This window comes from Bidens hawaiensis, unplaced genomic scaffold, assembly GCF_021521415.1.
Source record: "Bidens hawaiensis isolate Kalapana, Puna unplaced genomic scaffold, B.hawaiensis_p1.1 tig00001206_1, whole genome shotgun sequence".
NCBI classification, from domain to species: Eukaryota; Viridiplantae; Streptophyta; class Magnoliopsida; order Asterales; family Asteraceae; genus Bidens; species Bidens hawaiensis.
This window is the reverse complement of record NW_027491069.1, coordinates 2,249,817-2,273,752: the sequence shown is the minus strand read 5'-3', so window position 1 is coordinate 2,273,752 and position 23,936 is coordinate 2,249,817.

The window sequence follows — 23,936 nt, the reverse complement described above, 5'->3', positions numbered from 1 at the left end:
TGTTTTAATTGTAGCTCGAGAAGTTCAATCATTCGGATTCTTTAACGCACTTTTGGTTGCTTTGGTTTCGTTATCATGCTTTCGATTTTTATTGCAATGTTTATCTTCAACTTCAAGGTGAGTTTCTCGCAACCCCTTTTTAAACATTTTCATATTTTGGGGTGGCATATGTATTCTACAAAACTTCAAGTATTTATGATTTCGATTACAAGCTACAATTCACTATATGGACTTGTGTGTTACATGATTACTTGCTCAGAATTACTTGCAAATAGATTTATTGTCAAATTGGTTATAGGCTCAAAAGGTTGACTTGAAAATCTCAAACGGGTGAAAGCTGGAATTTTTAACATGATTCGAGTTTCAAATTTATTTTCAAGGGCATTTTTGGAAATATTCAAAAGGTCCGGAATTTGCCAAATTGACTAATTTTCCCTTAACTATTAAAATTTAAGAAAAGATTACGAACACTTTTGACATGCCACCCCCCATGCCTATAAATGCTTCTAACTTTTATCAAATTTGAAATATTTATGTCAGCATTAATTTTTTCTTTGATGGTGAGCATAACGTTATATAGGAAGCATGTCATGCAAAACTATGCTCAAATGAAACAAAATAATCACAAAATTGAATGAGTTGACATGTTATTTTTTATGTTGTCATTATGACAAAGTTGAGAAGCTCCCCCTCCCCCGGAAACTTACCAAAATATTTTTTATGGTGTAGCTCAGAAAAACATAGTTCTTGAAGAACATCAGTCATTACAATTTAATGTTCTCCTTTCCTTCGATGGGTGGTAAATTGCTAAATATGTCAATAAAGGCAATGCTCCTTCTGTATTTAGGCTGATTGGTTACAACTACTATCGTACGAGAAGTCTTATTTTTAAAATTGGTTCATAACCAAAATTCTTAACAATCATCCAATGATCAACAATAATCAATAACAATTCAATCTCTCAATCAATTGCAAAACAAATCAACAATTAAACAAGAAAATCAAAGTGTATGAACAATGAAAAAGATGTAAGGATATGGATGTTTCCGGGGCTGTTCTTGCTGTCAAAAACGATGGGGATTCAATCCCGAGGCTTGGTTCTTGTGTCTTCTTCCTTCCCTAGCCGCCACAACCTTCAAAACCTAGCAGAAAAAACTTTTTTTTCTTTTTTTCTCCCCTGCTGCTGCTGCTACTCGGCTGCTGTCCAGCAGCTCTAGGGTTTTTAAATTCTTTATATTATAATATTATAATAGTATTTGGGCCTCCATGATGCATACGGGTCGGGCCTTGAGCTTTGTCTTGAACTTGTATGCGTAAAAGGCTCATAGAATGCTCGAAAAGTCCCGGTTTTTACCTTTCTTTTACCCAAAACCTACAAGATTAATAAATCTACGTAAAACCTATCTAAAACGAGTTAAAACATATAAAATATAATATAATACGTAGATAAAACGTGCGGAAAATACGAGTGTTTTACAACACATCATGGGCCCGTTCCCAAATTCTTTTGGTAATTTGAATATCTGGTGGCGATCGATTATGTGTCTAAGTGGGTAGAAGCAATCGCCACCAACATAAACGACCATACCATTGTTTATAAATTTGTCCAATCAAATATATTTTCACGATTTGGTGTTCCCCGTATTATAATTAGCGATAGGGATTCACATTTTGAAAACTTTAACTTTGGCAAATTACATAAACGGTATGGCGTAATCCACCAAATTGCTATTCCATATCACCCTCAAACGAGTAGTCAAGTGGACGTTTCGGATAGGCAAATAAAAGAGATTTTACAAAAAACGGTAAGACCTGATCGTAAAGATTGGTTAAGCAAACTAAATGATGATTTATGGGCTTACTGTACCGCTTATAAAACGCCTATTGAAACCACCCCTTATCGGTTGGTTTACGGAAAAGGGTGTCATTTACCTGTTGAACTTGCCCATCGTGCGTTATGGGCGGTTAAGAATATAAATCTAGATTATGAGTGTGCAAGTAAACAGAGGAAGTTGAACATCTGTGAGTTGGAAGAGTTGAGAGATGAATCATAAGAGTGTGCATCTGCCTACAAAGACAAGATGAAGAGGGTTCATGATGACAAGTTATGGAGAAAGACATTTGATGAAGGGAAACGAGTTTGGCTATATAACTTGTAAGTGAAATTTTTTCTGGGAAAGCTGAAGAGAAAATGGACGGGACCGTATCAAGTGAAGCAAGTTGGCAAGTTTGGAGAGGTCGAGATTGAATATTTCGATGATCATTTGAGGCAAGTGGTGAATGGGCCGCGCTTGAAGCCGTACTTGGAAGATGTGGATTTGAACAAGGAGATACATGAATCGGAAGTTTGTTTCATGGAGGACAAACTGACGTATTCGGTTAACCGAAAGAACCAAGGAATGTCGAGCTGTAGACATTAAATTCAGCGCTAACTGGGTGGCAACCTGACATTTGTAAGTTATATTTTTGTAATTTGAGTCTTGTATGTTTAATTGTTTTCTTCGAATGCGCAGCATTAAGCAAAGATCGAGTGTGGGGACACAGCATTGTTGATTGTCATCACGAGGTCCTGGTAAGCGATATTGTTGCTAGAGGGAGTGCCTGGTAAGTACCCGATGTATGTTGGTTGATAAAAGTTGGTTATGGGGGAAAATGACTAAGAAAACGTGAAAGATAGAAAATTTTTGATCATTCAAAATCGTCATTTTCCTCTGTCAAATGTGTCATTCCCTCCCCACGAACCAATTGTTAAGAAGGTCCTTAGCGCTACGCGAAGGGCAAATATTTCAAACAGTTTCATCCTCCTTCGCGCTACACGAAGGGAATGTTATTCAGTTGCTTGCGTGACGTGAACTACCAAAACCCTAGATTTTCCTATTATCCTTCGCGATACGCGAACTGTAATAATTAATCTCCTTCGCGTCGCGCAAAGGAGAACAAAGCTACAGAAAAAAAATTAAGGCCACAGCCTTATCTATTTCAGATTAGAAAATAGATTTTTATAATCTTCTTCACATTTTCACCACCATAACCAGTTCACACACCACCGCCACCACCATCTACCGCCGGCACCACCGTGTGCCGCAACCGCTACCACCATTCTCATTACATCTACATAATTTTAATTTCGATTGAAGGTATGCTGGTTATTTAAATTTGAATTTGGTCTTGTTGTGGTAAGTATTATATTATTCTGATTTGTGCTTGTTTGGGATGTTTTATTTTAGTTGACGAGTTTGACGGATTGAGTTTGTGAGTTAAGAAAGTTTGTTGAGATTTTCTGGTAGCCATGGTTGTTAATAGATTGTTTATCGTGAGTTGGGTCCGGATTTTGAATGGTGGGTGGCTGCGTTTAAGTTTTGGATCACCGGAATTATTTTCCGGCTATGTTTTTGTGGGTATATTGACAATTTTGGTGAAAAACATTGATGTGTTTTCGGTGTTGTTTTGTCGGGTAGTTGAACTCAAGTTGAAATCCAGTTTTGGGTTGGTTGTCGTATGAGGTTTATGTTAAAATCATAGTTAATCGTGTTTTCTAAGATTGTGGTTTGAAGTTTTTCGATAGAGACGGTTTGAGGTGACACCGATATTGTTTTTGTGAAACGGGTTTTACACGTAAATTGTTTTGAACGTGCGATTTTGAGGAAAACAAATTTGAGTTTTCGATTAAAAAAACCTTTGAAAAAATTACAAAAAATATTTTTATTTGCTTTTGTGTCGTTCGGGATTGTCCATTACTTTGCGGTCCCGAAATTTTTAGTTTGTTCGTCTTTTGTTTTGTTTATTTTCTTTTAAGTTTTGTATATTTTATTTTACTAGTGGGGACAATCGCGAACGAAATGTTATACGGTTGTCACCCAAGGTTATTAGTGGCACGAATTGATTATATGAATTTAATTGTAGATGTCACAGGATCCAGGAGGTGCAGGGCCTACTCGAAGGAAGAGGCCAAAGCATCAGCAAGGCTTTGATTTTACTACTCAGCAGTATTCAAGGATTCCTATCCACTATGAGGTGCCCGAGATACCAATCGAGGGGGCAGCTGTTGAGGCTATTACTAGCGGTGAGGATTTCCCGCATATCATTCTGAGGTTTAGTATGAATATACCTTAGCGGGAGATCTATGATCGTATTGCTGATGTGGGGTTGTTGCGTCATAGAACTTTTGACTGGGAGTTGTTAGACACGCTTAGGCAGGTTGAGTGGATTCAGGATTATTTGGGTCCGCGTTGGATGATTTGTTACAGTTCGAGCATATTCAGAATGAGGAGTTGGTGCATGAGTTTAAGCTACTTTTCAACCTAAGATTGGTGATTTTGATGAGCCACATGCAGTCTCTTTTCCTCTTCATAGGAAGATTTTTGAGATAGCTGTGCCTCATTTTGCTATTGTGACTGGGTTTTATGCTGAGGCGGAAGTTCATACACAGGCTTTTCATGAGAGTACATGGGGAGTTACTTCTAATACCCGTAGATATTGGATTTAATCAGCTGATCTGGGATAGTTCTGGAGTACCATTGCTGAGGGCCCACATTCGTGTAATGTTGTTTCATCTGCTATTCGTGACCCTGTCCACAAGTATATTCATAGAGTTATCGCATCCACTTTCATTGGCCGGCAGTTGGGCCATGATAAGTGTAGTCTTGATCTGTTGTGTTTGCTTAGGATGATTGGTGGGGTTGATGTGAATATGGCCACGTTACTGATATCTTCGATGGGTCGAGGTGGTCGTCACGCTGAGACTGCTGCGACGAGGTTGGATTTGGGGGCGGTGATTACTAGGATGGCCCAGGTTTTGGGTGTGTTTGGAAAACATCCGGTGGATTATCTGACAGAGGGACCTAATAGTGGAGTGGTGAATGTGGATGATGCCTAAAAGGCGGGCATTTGTTCTTATGATGTTCCACCGCAGTGGGTTGCGGTGAGGGTTTCGGGACAAGCTGCAAGCTCTCATAGGCAGCGTGTGGAGAGGCCACTTGCTCAGCCACATCCACGTCAGCCGAGACAGCCACCACCTCCGACACAGCGACAACCATTAACTTTAGAGTATGTTTTTGAGAGGCAGTTAGCGACGCATGATGAGTTATAGGGCTATCATGATAAGTGCCGAGGTTATCAGGATGAGACGAGAGGGTATTTTCGGACGATGTTTGATCATTGACAGATTCCTGTAACATCCTAAAATTTATAATGTTGAATAAAGAAAGTTACGTTTAGTGATATCGCGTTATTAATTAATTAATATCGAGTAAAGAACGGATCATGGACTTAGATTACTTGAGATGGGTTAAATGAGAATGGGCCTTAGGTCCATGGGCTTTAAGGGATATAAATATCCCCTAAACCAAGCTAAAACCCTAAACCCTCATTTCATTTCCATCATAATCTCTACACACTCCAAACACACACACACACCATAAACGAGCAAGACCCGAGAGAGAGTAAACGTTAGTTGGTATTAGATCTTATTACACGAGATCTAGAGTGCATAAACAAGCTAACCAAGATCGAACGAGCGCTAAAGGTATGTTCTTGACCTTTAAAGTTTACGTTTTATTGAACGTTTAGCCTTTTGAATGTCCTTAAGCTTAAAGATCCAAGCTTTATAGTATATACGGGATATATATACGACCGAAAATGGTTAGGGAACGTTAGTGGGTGATGTCGAACCATAACAAGGGTATTAAAATCGCCAAAATGCTTAATAAAAACCAAACCCGTAGCTGAACTGGGCAACTTCGCCTGCGAACTGGGCAACTTCGCCTGCAAACTGATAACTTCGCCTTCAAAGCTTAACTTCGCCTACGGCCAAGTTCGCCTAACTGGTAACTTCGCCTAAGGCCAAGTTCGCCTAATTGATAACTTCGCCTACGGCCAAGTTCGCCTAACTGGTAACTTCGCCTAAGGCCAAGTTCGCCTAACTGATAACTTCGCCTAAAGCTAAGTTCGCTTAAGGTTTAACTTCGCCTAAAGTTAAGTTCGATTAGAAAATAAATTAAAAACCTAATGAAAAATGTGTTAAGACAGTTAATGGAAATAAAATTTTTCCAAGCTGACCTAGCAGCTCGACCCCAGCCAGGGGCTCTGCCCCTTGGACCCTGCTAGGGGCTGCCGCCCCTAGACCCCGCTGCCAGGGGCGCTGCCCCCGGACCCCCGTTCGTTGTGGGTCATATAAAGATAGAAATACAACATGAGTAGTAGTAGTAGTTAATTGATACGTGTAAATATTATACAGTTAGCCGTGCACAGCTCAAGAAGGGAATAACTATTAACGGAGAGCATAACAGGATTCAGGTGAGTTTCTAGCCCCATTTATGTGTTATGTTTTCGGGGCTGTGTGCATACTCGATATGTTTGTTAATACGCTTATCCTAAGAGATAAGTGTATGCCTTATGTGAATAATGTGATATGTATGAATGATGGCTTGACGATACGTGAACGATCTTCGGATATTGCACGTACTGTCAGGTTGTAACGCTAAGTATAAGGTAAGTATGATATGTATGCTTATGTGTATGAATGTGATAAAGTTAATAAAAAAAGGAAAGGATGGTTGTATGGCTACGAAGAGGGTACCGGGCCCTAATAATTCTCGAGGTATGATGTATGGTTGTATGGTAACGAAGAGGGAATCGAACCCTACTAATATTCGAGAACTAGGGAACCGAACCCTACTAATATTCGAGGAAAGAGGGTACCGAGCCCTAATAATACTCGAGGTATGATGTATGGTTGTATGGTAACGAAGAGGGAATCGAACCCTACTAATATTCGAGAACTAGGGAACCGAACCCTACTAATATTCGAGGAAAGAGGGTACCGAGCCCTAATAATACTCGAGGAAAGAGGGTACCAAGCCCTAATAATACTCGAGGAAGGAGGGTACCGAGCCCTAATAATACTCGAGGAATGTAGGGCGTAATGCTCTTTATAACGTAAGATATGAAAGTAAGTTAATACAAAAGAAAGTATGAAAGTATGAAAGTATGAATGAAAGAAAATAAGTTTATGTGTATTGTATAATGTATGATTAACTAGAACTCACTCAGCGTAGCAGACTTTTAGTATGCACGCAGGTGAGTAGGATGAGGCAGCTCCCTTGAGGAGACACGTGGCACTGAATAAGAGGCTGGCATCGGAAGACTCAAGACGTTTAAGTTTAATGTTTCGTTTATTTTGAAAGACAAAATGATGTTTTAAGACAAGACGTGTTTTGTTATGAAATGTTTTATGAAAGCTTTTATATTCCGCGAATGTTTTAATTAACTCTGATATTTAGAACTGCGTTTATGAGTAAATCCAACATGAAAGTAGGGCTACCGGTAACGGGGCCTTACAATTCCGTTGCCAGATTCGTTGAGGCCACCTTATGAAGAGGGTGGTTCAGGTGATGTTCGTCCAGGTTACTACGAAGCTAGAGGTTCTTGAGCCGGCAAGGCTGGTGATGATGACTAGATGGAGATGGTAGCAGTCGCAACCAATATTTTGGGTTTATCTTTCATTTTTTTCCCTTAATTTTGTTTTTATCATCTTATGATCTGTACTGATATTATTATTATGTTATTAGAAAAGAAAATAAATGGGTGGTTCGGTTAGGTAATTTATATGACTTTAATATCTGATGTTGGTTGCTTGTGTATTTGTGTTGTATTTGATCTTTGTGGTTGTAGTTCACTATAAACCCTCACGAGACCATACTCGTTCACCCGGGCTACGGGGTGTTTAAAGGGCTTGTTGCATACGCTAAATGCAATCATGATTCCTATGAAAGTGAGTTAGGTCTTTTAACATTTTTACTCGTTTAACAAAATTTTATTATGAATTTATTTTACTCGGGTTGGTAATTAAAATTAACAATTCCGCAAACGGTTTAAAAGACCTATTCTAATATTTGTGGGAAGCATGCTTCTACATTTTTGAGAGTTTGCAGATAGTGTTTTGAGAGTCGAGGAGACAGGTTCAATGAGAGCATGAGAGTTGCACATGAGAGTTTTATTTTTTTATCAGGTGATTTTGTTTTCGTAATCGTATTTGTTTTTCTAGTTTTTGTGTTAAGAATGCAATTGTATAAGTGTATATTAAGATAGGGCCATCACATTAAGCCCGCGTTTTAAAACTAATCAGAAAAAATTTTAACCCCGTCCCTATAATTTTGTTCTTTTAATGCTAAAATTTTAAACATTGAGGACAATGTTTGCCTCAAGTGTGGGGATGGGGAAGAAACTGAAAAATAAATGTTTAAAATATCCCTTGAATTAAGATTTTTTCAAAATAACGGAAAATGATAGAAAAATTGGAGATTGTTTTACAAAATTATTATATATATTAGATAATAAAAAAAATAGGAAGGCACTTAATTTGGGATGTGTCGGTAAGCCCAGCCGAGAGTGAAAGGCTTCTGAGAATTTACTAATATACCGATAATTAATATCATTTAGCTTGTGGTTTCTCATCTTAGGAAAATAGAGAAACTAAAATGTCTAATGTAATGAATAAGCACCAATGTAGGTTAAAGCCTTGTAAATCTTAAAATGTAATTTTATTGGCATATTAAGCAATGAGCATGAAAAATAAAGCAGAAAACGATCCAATAATTTAATTTGTCTCCCTCTGGGATAGTGACTTGGAGATGACATCTATGGATGAGGATAAAAATCATAATTAAAATCCAACAACCTATGCGTTTTACTTTGAGTTGGCAGCTTGACTGATAGGCCTCCAGGTGAGGATTAATGAACGCTCATGAATAAAGATCAACAGCTTACATGCTTCACACTGGGCTAGCAACCACTGTGAGAACATCCATGGGTGAGGTCTAAATTATGGTGAAAATACAAGATGCTCAATTAATTCATATGTTGGTCCATTATGAAGATTAAATTTTGATAGTTACAGGTTTTTAGGCTGCACTGGTAGAAATAGTCTTTATGTGTGACACCCGGTAATTTCCCAATCCCATAAACCAAGTAATCAACCTAATTATTAGGTAATTATGTTATATGCGCCCTGCGCGAGCGCGCCATGTTAGAATCAGCGCGTGCATGTTATATGCGCCCTGCGCGAGCGCGCCATGTTAGAATCAGCGCGTGCATGTTATATGCGCCCCGCGCAAGCGCGCCATGTTAGAATCAGCGCGTGCACGTTATATGCGCCCCGCGCAAGCGCGCCATGTTAGGATCAGCGCGGGCATATGTTATATGCGCCATGCGCGGATGTTTTGGCTTTATGTTTTCATATAACTTAACTTTATGTCGTGTCTAATGGATTGACCGCCCTGCTTGATGCTAAGGCGGGTGCATCCCAAATCATTTATGCGCGTGCGGAAAGGGGGCTAACCTCCCCGCATGGCGGGAACATTGAGAGCTAGTTTGTCTGAAGCTCCAGGATGGAATTGACTTCAACATAACTGATCACTATGTTGAAATACCAAGACCTCATGGAAAATCTACAAATGAAACTCAACGTCCCTGACTGCGAGAAGGTTATGCACCTACCCGCAGCAAAGAAACAGCCTACACACAGAAGGCTATACGCGCAAGGCTACACGCACAAAACACTTAAGTCTATTTCTCAAATGTAAGGGGATTTCCCCCGCCCAGAAGGGACCAGTAGCGTGTTTCAGATATTTTTACCTTTTGACTACACACTGACAACAGTACCAGGAAAAGTATACTGTAACACGAAATGTCAGCTGTCAGCCGTACCTACTCCCACCAACCACAGTCCTGCATGTCCTGTCAAAAAAATCAATCAGAATCTTTCTAACCACTCCCTAGGACTATCACCCCCATCCCTAAATAAATAATAATAAATCCCATACTTTGTCATCATTACACCTAGTTATGATAAGATTTTAATCCCCTAAATCAAGGGATTGTGTTCCCTTGAATTTGCCTATAAATATGTATCAATCCTTGAATAAAACATCACACAAACAAACTCTCTTAAATCTGTAATTCTCTCCCAAGCATCCGTTTCCATTTCCGTTTCCATCACTAGGTAAGCCGAAACCTTAGTCTTGAGATTTCTTTTCTAACCAGCCCTTATATTCTTCGATTTCTTGATCTTAATATACATATTTCTTGTTATTTAATCATATTCTAGACTCCCAATTTCAAGGCTAACATCAAGGAACCCGAATCTCGTTTAATCTAAACCATATTTAGCAAGAATCACAGGTGAGTCTCGCAGCCCCTATTTTCACTGTTTTTAAAACTGTTTTTGGGGCGAGAGACACGTGTTTAAATTATGTTTTATCATGGTATATTTACGAGCAATGCAAACGGTTATCTTTGTTTATCTTGGTTTTCGATGTGAGTGCGCAAGATACGAGTAAGTGATCACTTTACCATTGGAACTCTAAGGGTAGGGACTACTGTGTTTGATCAACCCACTCGTAGGGGTCGCACCCCTTGCATAGACGAGTGCCTAGTATGTCACGGGGTAGTACTATGGGATTGAGCCCGCTCGTAGAGGTCGCACCTCTTACAAAGACGAGCGCCTTGTTTTCCGGCACAACGTCCGCGCGTAACCCGCGGGACGGTATATCTAAATTGTTGTAGTGGCAGCGCCACGGTTTCCAGGAATGTCTGCGCGTGACCCGCGGGACGGTTCTATCAAGCATATGTTTAAACAATGTTATCAGAAATATGTTTCAATATGGCTTTATCAAAGATTATGTTGCAATAAAATTTATCAAGTCACCAAAACTTGTGAACTCACTCAGTTTATACTGATTCAAATGTTTTTACGTGTCTTTCAGGAGATAGCTAGGTAGCGCAAGGAGTCACACATAGAGCACTTCACGCAGAACATCTATAAAATTAGCTTTTTGGAAGATTTTAGTTCTATCCCTTCCACACGCGCGGTTGTCCCCGCCGTGCGAGGGGATATGGCGCGGAAATCTTCAATGATTTTCATACTTGGATGTTTTTATGTAATTCTAAACAATGTAATGTATTTTGTACTAGACATTTCATGCGCAATGGAAATTCCATGTTTCTTGAATGTTTGCAATGACCCGTGCTTGACTATCAATCCCCACTCGCGCGCGCCCGGCTGTTTCCGCCGTTTAGGGCCGGGTGTGACATTATGGTTTTATCTTTTCCTTAACATGCCTGAAACAAATTAGAAGGATTTGTGATTCTAGGTGTGAGACCCTTAGATTCAATGTTAACTTGAATTAAATTCTAAACACGATTAGAGGTCTGAATTGTCGGCGGTTGGGTTTAAGTGGACAATAATATCGGCCATCACGGTTTTTATGTTCTTTGTAATTAATTAAGATTATCTAAAAGTATTTTGTAAAGACAACCTCTGATTCTGATTCCATTGTAAATTATTTTTCGGGATGAAAAAGGATAAGTGTGGGGATGTGAAGGTTGGGTAAAAGATATGTATTATATTATATTAATTAGTTATAATTAGTTAAATAAATGAATGAACATTGGTACTTCAAGCATATTTATGTGTTTCAGGGCATTTGATGTATGGATGCTTATTGGGTTGATTTACGTGCATGGAATGAAGGCTTAGAAGTGCAATTGGGATGGCACGCTTCATGATACAGAAATAAAGAAAAGAAAAGAATTTTATTATTTCCGTTGCCCTTCGCGTGGCGCGAAGGGGTATGGAGTCGTTGGTTCTCGCGACACGAACCAACCAAAATCAGGTCGCAACTATTTTGTCCTTCGCGCTATGCGAAGGACATGCCCATTACCCATTCGCGTGTTGCGAACCGCCTTAAAATGAAGAAAATTAACCCTAATCATTATATAAATGATTTTAAGCCCTCATTTGTCTTACCACTTGTTCCAGAGGCTGAAGAAGAACTCTTAGACGATTTTCCATCATCCCGAAGCTTCCGGTTCAGCCATTGATTGTATACTCTCAAAGATAAGTGTTTTAAACGATATGTCGATGCCCGGCTATGTTTCTGTGTTCATTCTAGACTAGGGTTTGTGTATTAAACTTCTAACCAAATTCATTGTGCCTTATATTTTAAGAGTTTGATTAAGTTTTTGGTTTGATCATGCTCGATAATTGCTTTGATTGTTTAAACAATTTGTGTGATTGATTATTGATTATCGCATCACTTGTTTGGTAGTGTTCGTCAACATTTAAGGTTAGTCTCTTGTGCCATTGAACTAATAATCATCGGTTATTGAAATCTAATTGATTTTCATAACATAAACTGGTAATTAAGTAGACTAAGTTCAATATTCGGTTAAGTATCGTTTGTCATTACAATCCAACTAATAGGTCTAGTAATTACTACGCAATCAAATCAGTTGAATATGCAATTAAGTTGAATATCACATTACCCGAACTTAGAGTGAATACCTTTTATTATTATTATTATTATTATTATTATTATTATTATTATTATTATTATTATTATTATTATTATTATTATTATTATTATTATTATTATTTTGTTTACAAATTCAAAAGTAATCATGTTGCTTTAATATTAATCTTTCATATCGCTTGACATTGTCTATCCACTTAGGTTAATTTAATTAGTTAAAAATCATAAAAACTAGTTGCACTTTCCTTGATTCCTTGTGCAGACGACCTTACTTACTTGTACTCATATAGGTATTTAAGTCTTTAAAATAATAGTTTTTGAGTAGACCATGACAATCTACATCAGTTCTCATTTTAGGAAAACAAAGACACTGAAATGTTTAATGTAAGGAATGAGCACCATTGTAGGTTAAAACCTTGTAAATTTTAAATTTTGATTTCACTTAATTAACACACAAGTGTGGCGCCCCATTAATCCATAATAAATGAGCATTAAAAATGAGATTATTGAAAAAGATCCAACAATTTAATGTGTCTCCCGTTGGGATAGAACTTGGAGATGAAATCTAGAGATGAGAATAGATAAATAATGGCATAATTAATATCCAGCAACCTATGTGTTTTCCCTCGAGTTAGCAGCTTGGCAGATAGGCCTTTGGGTGAGGATCAATGAACGTTCATGAATGAGGACCAACATCTTATATGCTTCTCACTGGGCTAGCAACCACGATGAGAACATCCATATGTGAGGTTCAAAATGTATTTAAATGCAAATGCTCAAATAATTCATTCATCTATTTGTCCATATGTGAAGTTAAATTTTAACATGTACAAGTTTTTGTGTTGCACCGGTAGAAAAATCTTTATGGTTTTATCTTTGCTTTAACATATATGAAACAAATTAGTTCGACTCGTGATTCTAGGTGTGAGACCCTTAGAGTGAATGTTAACTTGAACTTAAGAGCTAAGCATGATTAGAGGTATGAATTGTCGACGGTTGGTTTTAAGTAAACAACAATACTGGAAATCATAGTTTTTATGTTATTTGTAATTAATTAAGTAACCTAAATGTTTTGGAAGTCAGTTACTAATTATGATTCCATTGCAAATTCATTTTCAAGACGAAAAAGGATAAGAGTGGGGATGTGATGACTGGGTATATTTAATGTACATTATTATAGTAATATGTTCGTGAGCATTAAAGATACTAATTGGAGACTTTTACATGCTTGCTTTGAAGTTTGTGGGAGTTCGGAAGTGATCCGCGGACGTTTAGAAGTAAAACGAGCATATCCTGGGCTAGAAAATGAATTATGGGATCCATAATATATGAAATTTGGGTTTCTCGATGAGACAAATCTGAATATGTGGTTATATTAGCTCGCGAGACGCCAAAAAAGGGAGAAAAAATGCGAGGGATCTAAAAAACAGGAAAAAACCCTAGTTGAGATTATAATAAGTTTTCGGCCTCCATTAGAGGGAGCCTCCATTCCAACAAATCTAGGGTGAATTCCAAAGCTTCTCCACCATTTCCAACCCCATCCCAAGCAACAATTCATCCATGGAGACCCGAACCAACATTAGGTTTAGCGATTCCCTCATGGTTCTTGGCTAAAACCATTGTGTCTACTTTAGGCTAGGATTTTATGTAAACTTACTTTGATCAGATTCTATAAGCTTTAATGATTAAAAACATGATTGAAATTTTTATTTGATCTTGTCTTACTTTATCAATTGATTGTTTAAACAGTTTGTGTTTTTGGTTATCAAATCTTGCATCAACTATTCGGTTGTGTTCATTAACATTTAGACTACGTTCATTCACAAGCAAACCCAACCCAACTTTTCATTAAAAACTAATTTCTCATTCCTCCACATACACAATTCAACCAAACTCAATTTTTCACTCTTATTAACAACCCAACCTATTTTTTAACTAAATTAATATTAATAAGCTTTATGGTTATTTTTAATTCTCTAAATTTTATTACAAATAAAAAATTTATTTTATATCGAAGTTGATAAATGGTTTATTTTAATTATAATAGTTTATTCTAGATTTAAAAAAATCGAAATGAGATTAGAAATAGAGTCGGAAACAGATATTGATCATGTTAATACTTAATATTATCCATTGCAAAAAGGCATTCTTGTGTTATTGAACAATAATCGTTAGTCATTGCTTAATACTTGATTTTCATAATACAAAACTGGTAATTAGGTAGATCGCGTTCAGTTGTGTAAACAATTCGGATAGGGTTTCGTTTGTCATCACAACCAAACTACCAGGTCTAGTAATTACTGCGCAATCAACTTAAATGAATATGTGATTAGTTTGTTATCACAATACCTGAACCTGAAGTGAATCATCTTTCTCATAATTGTTTACAGCTTTAAAAGTAATCGTTTTGCATTCAAACCATATTTCTAAATTGCTTGACATTGACTGTCCGCCTAATAATTAATTTTAAGTCATGAGTCAAACTTGCACTTTCCACTGATTCCCTGTGGAGACGATTTTACTTCCCCATACTAGTTATAGGTATTTAAGTCTTATAAATACTTGTTTTTTATTAGAGCACGACATCTACATCACATACCAAACCTCTTTTATTACATAAGCCTCCTACAAAAGACGACTGATTGATTTATTTTCAAGAAAAATCTACAGGAATACGGTTCGTATTCTATGGTCAGGTATAGACTTATTAATTATCAAGATTCTTCTGAAAAGCTACTAGCATACGATTAGTATTCTTTCTTATACGGTTCATATGGTCAGGTATAGACTTACAGACTGATCCTCTTTGTTTACATAAGTTTCCTACAAAAGGGGACTGATTGATTAATTTTCAAGATTCTTTTGAAAATGTACAACATATGTTTCATTTTCTTTCTTACACAGTTCGTATGATCATGTTAGACTTACAAGCTTCATATGAAATGTCATATGCTTCATCTGGCACATGTCCTTTGACATCTCCTTTTGACGCATGAGATTAAAAAGGCACAAGAGAATTGGTGCTAAAGGAAAGGACGGCGTAAGAAAATATTACCTTTGTTGTGGGTTTTTTAAAATGGTGAAGGAGAAAATGGGACAGGAGATGATGCGTTGCGCCATATGACGATGCAGAAGAAAATAGTATTTGTTTTGCTTTTTCGAAATGACGTTGGAATTGATTGGTTAGTGCAGATGAATAATTTGCGTAGGAGATAGAAGTCAAAAGATATCTTGATAATTCACAAACGTCAATGGCTATTTTGCTGGTAATTCCTTCGTCCATGCTTCACCAGGCTATTTTGGTGATCTTCCCATTGTAACAAAATAATCCACTTATCAACTTTATATTAAATACACAAACGAATGGTTAGAGCATTCACAGTAAAATCTCCATCCATATCATTTAACTAAAATACATGTTTATCTATAAATTTTTTTCACTTTTTTTAAAGCTCTTATCTATAAAATACATGTTTATCTACTCACTACCACACTAAAAAAATAGGATGAGCGATGAATACCCAAATATGACGGATTACTTTAAATTCCCAGATTAAAAATAATTATGGTGTTCTTGAATAAGAAATAAACAGAAACATGCGTTATTTTTTATTATTTATGTTTAGAGGAGCGCAAAGCTCAGCAAATAGGAAGGACGTGAATATGATTCTAGAGATAAATTAAATTGAAGCGCATTGAAAGTTTTAATCTTTATTGTGGGTTAATGAAGGGTTTTAAGTTATTCTCCTTACAAATTCTACAAGCTATTTTGTTTTTATGATTTTCTTTGTCAAATCATTTTGTATTCTAGATTCTAGTGCTATAAGTATGTAGCAAGAATGTAGTAGTGAATGGAAGTTCAATAAAATACTTTGAGTAATCTTTTTTTTTTTGCCAATTGTTTCTCTCCAACAATTGGTATCAGAGCAAAGATCCATACGTTAGAAGGATACATGGTGTGCAAAACAATTGTCAGAAGGTCACTATGGGTTGTCGACTTTATTGTGAAGAATCAAGCAAGTAAAGTATCGCTGATGGGGGTACTAGCGGTGCTCCACCAGAAAATCAAGTCATTGTACATCAAAGGAAACCAAATACGTCACCCTTGACAGTTCCAAAATTACCTGGTTCCAAAATTATCCAATTACAATTATAACATATGGATGATTATGATGGAGGTTGTATTCGATGCACAAGATCTATAGGAAGTGGTTGATCCCAATAATGAAGATGAAGTCGATGACAAGAAAAATAAGATCGCTCAAGCCATGATTCATCAATCCTTGCCAAAATATATTTTGGCTCACGTAGCCACAAACCGTAGTGCTCGAGAGATTTGGTAGGCACTTCGGGTTAGGTATGTGGGTGCCGAACGTGTGTAGCAAGCAAAGTTGCAGACCCTTAAGTGTGAGTTTGGCGAGTTAAAGATGGGGTCAAGAGAGTCGGTTTAAGATTTGGCGGGTCAGTTATCCGAGATTATTAAAAGGTTTAATAGTCTTGGATAAACTTTGGAGGAAGCTACAGCTGTTCAAAATACTACTCGATTCCATGACATCTAGATTTATTGGAAACATGGCCACCATTGAGCACGGAATTGATTTAGTAACAATGACTTTTGAAGACTGTTTGGCAAGGTTAAAGGCATTGGAGGAGAGGAAAAAAGGAAATGAAGAGATTAAGAAAGCTGATTTGGATCAAGTATGCAAGTGTTCTTATTGAGTCAATCGCTTAACTTTGTGTAGTATGTGTGTGTGTGTGTACGGAAAGTATCGGACAGATTAACGATGTCTAGAGTGGATAATCATAATGACAACTTGCATTCACTAATGTTAAATTACACACACACACACATATATAGGCAATGAATCTCATTCACTGACATAACCAGCGAATGAGCCTTCATTCACCTCATGAAACACCTCATCCGCTAACAAACCAACGTTTGAGCTCTTCTACCTAGCGAATGTGACTCATACGCCAACTACATAGGCGTATAAGTACTCAAAACATATGTAAAAGCCTTATTTCCTTAACAAACTAAGCGAATGGGCTTTACATAATTACAACAATGCCCCTAAGCAAGTTCTAAACCAAATCAAACATTTACAACAAGACAGAAAAAATAATGCATCAACAAACTTTCCCTTGCCTTTTGCTTCGCATTGAACTTTCAATACATCCATTTTGTATTCAAGTTTCCCCTACATAAACTCCAAAAACATAGAAAACACGAACATCTCTTTGAAACTGCAAAGCCAATTCATTATCCGGGCTGTTCTTCCATCTGACTTGATTTTTATACAAAGTGTTGATATCTTTGTTTGAACAGTTTATCAACCACATTGAATCAAACACTCTGATGAATCTCTTATGCAAACCTTTCCCCGGAACAATTACCGCTTCCCCGGCCAACTCATCATAATGTGATAGGTGAAATTCTTGAGAGAAATCTTGTTCCATTATCTTCAACGGTATCTTCTTTAGTACTCCAGGAGCTTTGAATTTAAGCATGGCCTTCCTATGTCTGTTACAAGGATATATCTCTGGAATTGTATAACAAATAGGAATCTGAGGTTGGAAGAACTTGAATCAATGATCAACTTCATGAACTAAATGGTAATAAGACCAGTCAACCAACTCCATATTTCCTCTGTTCAAAAATAGTCGATAGGCCAAGGTTCTAATATCCCAACGAGACAATGTCAGAATATCATCAAGATTTTTAAAGTATTGCATGCCATTCTCCCACTTGACTATACAAACATGAAGATCAGGCACATACAGACAAGTTATGATATCACCTTTCACATAGTTAACATTCAAAAACTTGAATATCTGGCCTTGACTCAATTTTGTTCAAAACACTTCTTCTGAGTCTGTCTCAACAACACAAATAACCATATAATCTTCTAGAAAACATCTTCAATTTGATCAATCAGATAAAACCGATGGATAGAGGATAAAACTCCAATGAATTAAGCTTCCTTGCTTACCACTTATCAGAATCACTTCTAACTCATTCTATCAAGTTGCAGAATCAATTAATTAGATTGGTTATTTGTAGACCTGATCTAATAACACGAACATGATCATATAATTTCGCTCAATCTTTAATTTATGAGAACTTCATCTTCCAAGATAACACGCAAATGGGAACAAGTTTATTTGAATCTTATGATGTAGTTCGAGTTAAGTTAACTCGAACCTTTACAGAATAATCCGAATCAACCGTCAATCAAATCTTTGATTGTGTTATCCTCAATTTGGAAGAACACACTGAAGAGCCTACCCATGAGATGGGCCTTATAAGTAGGCTTTGACCCAACAAGACAATAAGAGCCCAATACAGAAGGCCCAAAAAGGAGAACATTCTAGAAAGCCACTTGGAGGGAAACCGTGGAACCGGAGGAAGACGGGATAGGCCAGTGGATATGTGAGATATGGATGTGACCACTAGTTATGTTATGTAATACCTCTCCTCTTTATAAGGGGAGGAAAGAATCATGTAAAGGGACATTACACACTCACTAATACTTACAAATACAACATTGATCAGCATTCTCTCTACATCTTGTTAGGAACCTTACCCCCTCATGGGAATAGGTTCCAACATTGGCGCCATCCGTGGGACCTCTTGATCACGGGTCTCATTTAAACCTCTAAAAAATGGTCGATCAATTCCGCCGCTACCACCGTTGTCTCACCGGCAAAATGTTTTGGTTTGCCCGTCCACTATTTCGGTAAACAAGCGCCAACCTAGTTCAGGGTCTCTGCTGTTATTTACGTAGCCGGAATATTTTTCCCGACTCTTCGGAATATTCCGTGAAGTCAAGGATCTGGAAATATCCTCCAGCGGGTCTTAAAAAGTCGGACATGACGACTGCTTTCAGCCAACATGGCACATGCTCGTTTTCTTGTACTAGTTATAACCACTACAGTGACATGCCACCGCAACCACCACCCCCAGTTCCATCAGAACCAGCAACGTCACTAAGTCCAAAGTACCCATAAGTGCCCATACCGGGAAGATATAAAGAACACATGTGGTCAGTTTGTTCATAAATGAAGACGATATGGAGGTTGAAGACATTACGGCCGAAAGGCCCAAGATAAACTCGGTGTTAATACGAACTCACAAAGACGCTTTAAGAACAAGCATCGAAGAGCAAGAATGGGAAGAAAACTTCAAGTGTCTACAGAAAATTTAGATCCACATAAGTTTGGTAAAAAAATAGGAAAGTAAGAGGCTTGGTTTTGAGCCTATTCTGCCCAGGTTTGCACCGTTTCAACTTAGTTTGGAGTCCCCTTCCGCTCACGTTCAAGCCCATTTAGTTCAATACAGCAAGACTTCTAGTGGGATCCCATCCAACGGAACAACAAAATCTTGCCGATATATTACGGTTGACTCTCGGAGATTTCGACGGTACCTTCACTCTTAATGAAAATAATCGGTTTGTTCTCTTCATCATGTTTACATTACTTTAGCACACCATACAGGTTATAAGAATTGTTTCACATCACCATTGAGGTTTGAAGTTCCAGAAAACACATCAAAGTATGAGTTTCTATTGAAAATAATATACATATAAAAATAAAAAGTAAATGAAATAGAATAAGAGAAAATCAGGGTAAAACCCTACATTAGCCTACTCTTATTCTAAGGCCACAATCTATTTTATGTATAAAAAATGGTTTGAAAAGAATCTTGGTAAAAGTATGGATTTAATATTGATTTGTTACAAAAAAAGGGAGACATGGTCATATGAAAAGGTGATGTAAAGTTTTGCTTTTAAAAAAAGGTGATGTGACCATACATGTCCACATGCACCATTCTTTAAAAAAGGTGATATGACCTTACATGCATGAGTCCTACATTATTTAAATGCTGCTTTTGTACTACATGTTATAAAGAAAGTCTTTAAGGTGACACATCTCTCAAGGAGTCCCTTCCTGGTCAAGTCAACAACGAGTCCCTTATTGATGAATCCTTGGATAGTGAAGTCCCTTACTAAATAATCCCCTTAGAATAAATCCCCTGTTAAGAAATTGCTTTAGAAGGAAGTTCCCTACTTAACAATTCCTTCAGAATGAAGCCTCCCCCCTGCTAAAAAATTGCTTCAGAAGGAAGTTTTCTACTTAACAATTCCTTTAGAATGAAGCTCCCTGCTAAACAATTGCTTAAGAAAGAAGTTCCCTACTTAACAATTCCTTCAGAATGAAGTTCCCTACTTAACAATTCCTTCAGAATGAAGCCCCTTACTGAAAAATCTCTCCTGAACGCCCCCCCCCCCCCAACTAAACCATCTCTCTGGAGCACCCCCCCCCCCTTAAAAATTAATTCATTTAGAACGAGGTCATTCACTAAAAAAATCTCCTAGAACGAAGCCCCTTACTGAAAAATACCTTTAGAACAAAGCCTCTTACAAAATAATTCCTTCAAAACAAGGTCCCTTACTAAACATTCCTTCATAACAAAGCCCCTTCTAAGAAAAGCAAGTCATAACGGAGCCCCTTCCAAGAAGGAAGCCTCCTTTCAAGACAATCCATTCATAATGATGCCCCTTCCAAAACAATCCCTTCACTACAAACACTCTTCCCAGACAATCCTACTGAAGCGCATTTTCATATTACAAGAATCTTTTTCAAAGAAGGAGATTCCCTTTCCAAGGGATGAGGTGTTTAAAACTTCCTTTCATGAAGAAAAAATATCATTGGGGCAAAATTTATCAGCAAAGGAAAACAACCTTTTCCAGATTCTCCTTTTCAAGAAGAATAATCCTGTTCCAATGAAGGAGGTATTTGAAAAGTTCCTTCCATAAGGAAGGAGTGACTTCCATAACAACTTTTTACATTACAATAATTTTATATGAAGGAGAAGAATCCCCCTCCAAGGGATGGAATGTTCAAAGGTCTTCTTTCCGTCAAATATCCTTGCTACATCACAACATCCCATACCACAAGATTTTTCTAGAAAGAAGAGAAATCCCTGTCCAGGGGATGGCACATGCGAAAGGTCAATCTCATTCAGAAGAAACCCCCTCTCTACACCAACATGGAGCTGGGGGGACTAATTTTACATTGCACCATTGTGCCATGGGTTTTCGTCATTAAAGTCTCTTTACTAAGTCAAGGGGACCCTATTCATCAGCTTTTATGCATGAAGACGTATCTCATAAAGAAATCGTCATCTTAAAGTGACTTCCAAGAAAAAAATAGTTCCTTTCCAATGAAGGAGGTATTGGAAAGTCCCTTCCAAGAAGAATAAAAGCCTTCTACAGCAGCACCTCATGTTTCAAGAGTTTTCATTTTAAAGAAGAAGATTCTTATTCTAAAGAGTGACAAAGTCTCTATGGAAGGAAAAAAGCCTCATGTAGCAGCACTTTAGATTCCAAGAATTTTTCAAGGAGAAGAAGCCTCCATTTCCATATTAACTTTTATCATAAGGGAATGGACCCCTCCCATTAGCCCCTTTCATCATCCTTCATGTGTAAGATTTCTAAAATGTATTAAAAATGCTTTTATATTTATGACTAACCAATATAATTGGTCGATCATTGCTTATAATTCCCCCATTTGGGATAAAGCCCTATTTAAGAGGCACAATACTTATAATTCTCCCATGTGGGATAAAGCCCTCTTAAGCCCTCTTTAAGAGGCACAATACTTAAAATTTTCCCATGTGGGATAAAGCCCTTTTTAAGAGGCACAATACTTATAATTCCCCAAAAATGGGATGAAGCCCTCTTTAAGAGGCATAATACATACAATTCCTCCTAATGGGAAAATGACATAAATTCTTCTTCACGAGTGTGAAAGAAAGGCCCAGCTGAGGGCTTGGATCCATATACAAAAATAGTCCCATCTATGAGGCTCAATACTTGTAATTTCCATCGTGAAAAATAGCCCCATGCATGAGGCTCGATAATTATAATTTCCCTAGAGAAAAATATCTTCTTCTATAAGGTTTGAAACTTACACCCCTTCCCCCAAGCAGGAGGTATAGCCCAAAATGTGCTAAAATGCACCGTTGAGTCGAAATGCAATATCCACTCAAATCTTTAACATGATTTATTTATCTTAACCGGCAAGAACTTGCAGGAGAAACATATAGAAAGATTAAAATCACCATGACTAATACTAGTGGTTTGATACATTTTTATCATTTATTATCACATTGGAAATTCTCTACGCCTTAGTTTCTATGTCCAATACTAGTAAAGCAAGAATAGCATGATCATTATTAGAGCCTGTTAATCGGTTACTAACAACTTTGATAGGGTTATTCAACAAGAAGAAAGAGATTACATGAAATCAACATAGTTACCCAAGAAAGAAAGCTTAGCACTGTCTTGGTTATGATAAAGAAACTTGGGTTTAAAAGGCCCCTATCCCAATCATAAATAATTAGCATAAGGGACTGGGGACTTGAAGAGGTAATTCCAGGATTGGGCCCATTGTATGGGTATGAGTTTAGAGATGTGTAATCTTTGCCTCATCCATGACTTCTCCATCTCAACTATACTGGTTCCAAATTTGATAAGTCAAAATAGAAGAAGGACCACGTATTTCTATCAAGCCAAAAGATCAAAAGAGGATCTAGTCCGAAACTGGTCCAATGAGTGGGTTTAAAAGGGATGAACCTATCCTATATAGATGATCTAGGACTACATTAGTCTCTTGTCAATATCAGAATAAGGACAAGGGGACTTGCAAAGCATGCTGTGAAAATGGGTCTCCGTCCCATGATGAGATCCAAGTCAAGAAAGCCCAGAAGAAACCAAAATACTTGGGGAGTTCTAGTTACTCTAACCAAACATACTACCAACCAGGTAAGAAGGAGATAGGAAATACAACTTTGAAAGTAAGAAAAAGGAAGAAGCAGTTATGAGAAAGGCTGGCGAGTCGAAAGGTGTCATCACATCTTTAGGGAAGCGTGAGAAGCTTTTTCAGAACTATCGCCAGTTTAGGTATGGGCCTAGCGATAGGCTGAAAAGATAAAAGGGATTGGATAATTTAATTCAAGGAAAAGTCTGAGTTGGTTCATCACCCTTACCACAGACGAGGGAAACTTGATGGAGCTACCCTAGAAAGGAACCCAACAATATCATTCTTACTTTAACAACCGGTAAGGTGATGGTGATGTCGATAAAGGATACCGGCACTAACCTTATGAAGAAAGTGCGAAGATGGGTAAATGTCTTTAGAAAATATATAGATAAGTGTTTAGCCGTTTAAGATAACACAAAAATCGGGTCAACAGAGGAAACAACATAAGCAGACACTTCCGGAGGATAAAGAAAGCATCGAGATAAAATTATAGCGGAGAACTGATATAAGTCCATTATACTCATCATAAATAATGAGCACAATGGACTGGGAAACTTGAAGAGATTACCCATTAAACGGGCTCATCGAGCGATAATAGAAATAGGCCTAACACATGCTCAAAGTAAGGGTGGCTAAAGAAAGGAAGCCCCAAAAGAGAGTAACCAAAAGATCTCCCAAAGTAACTAAATGAAATCAAAGGTTCCAGAAGGATTAAGGGCATGTTCAATCAATCTAAACTAGTGGTTGTATCAACCCAAAAGAAAGGATTAGAATAACACATGTTGCTAGAATGGATGG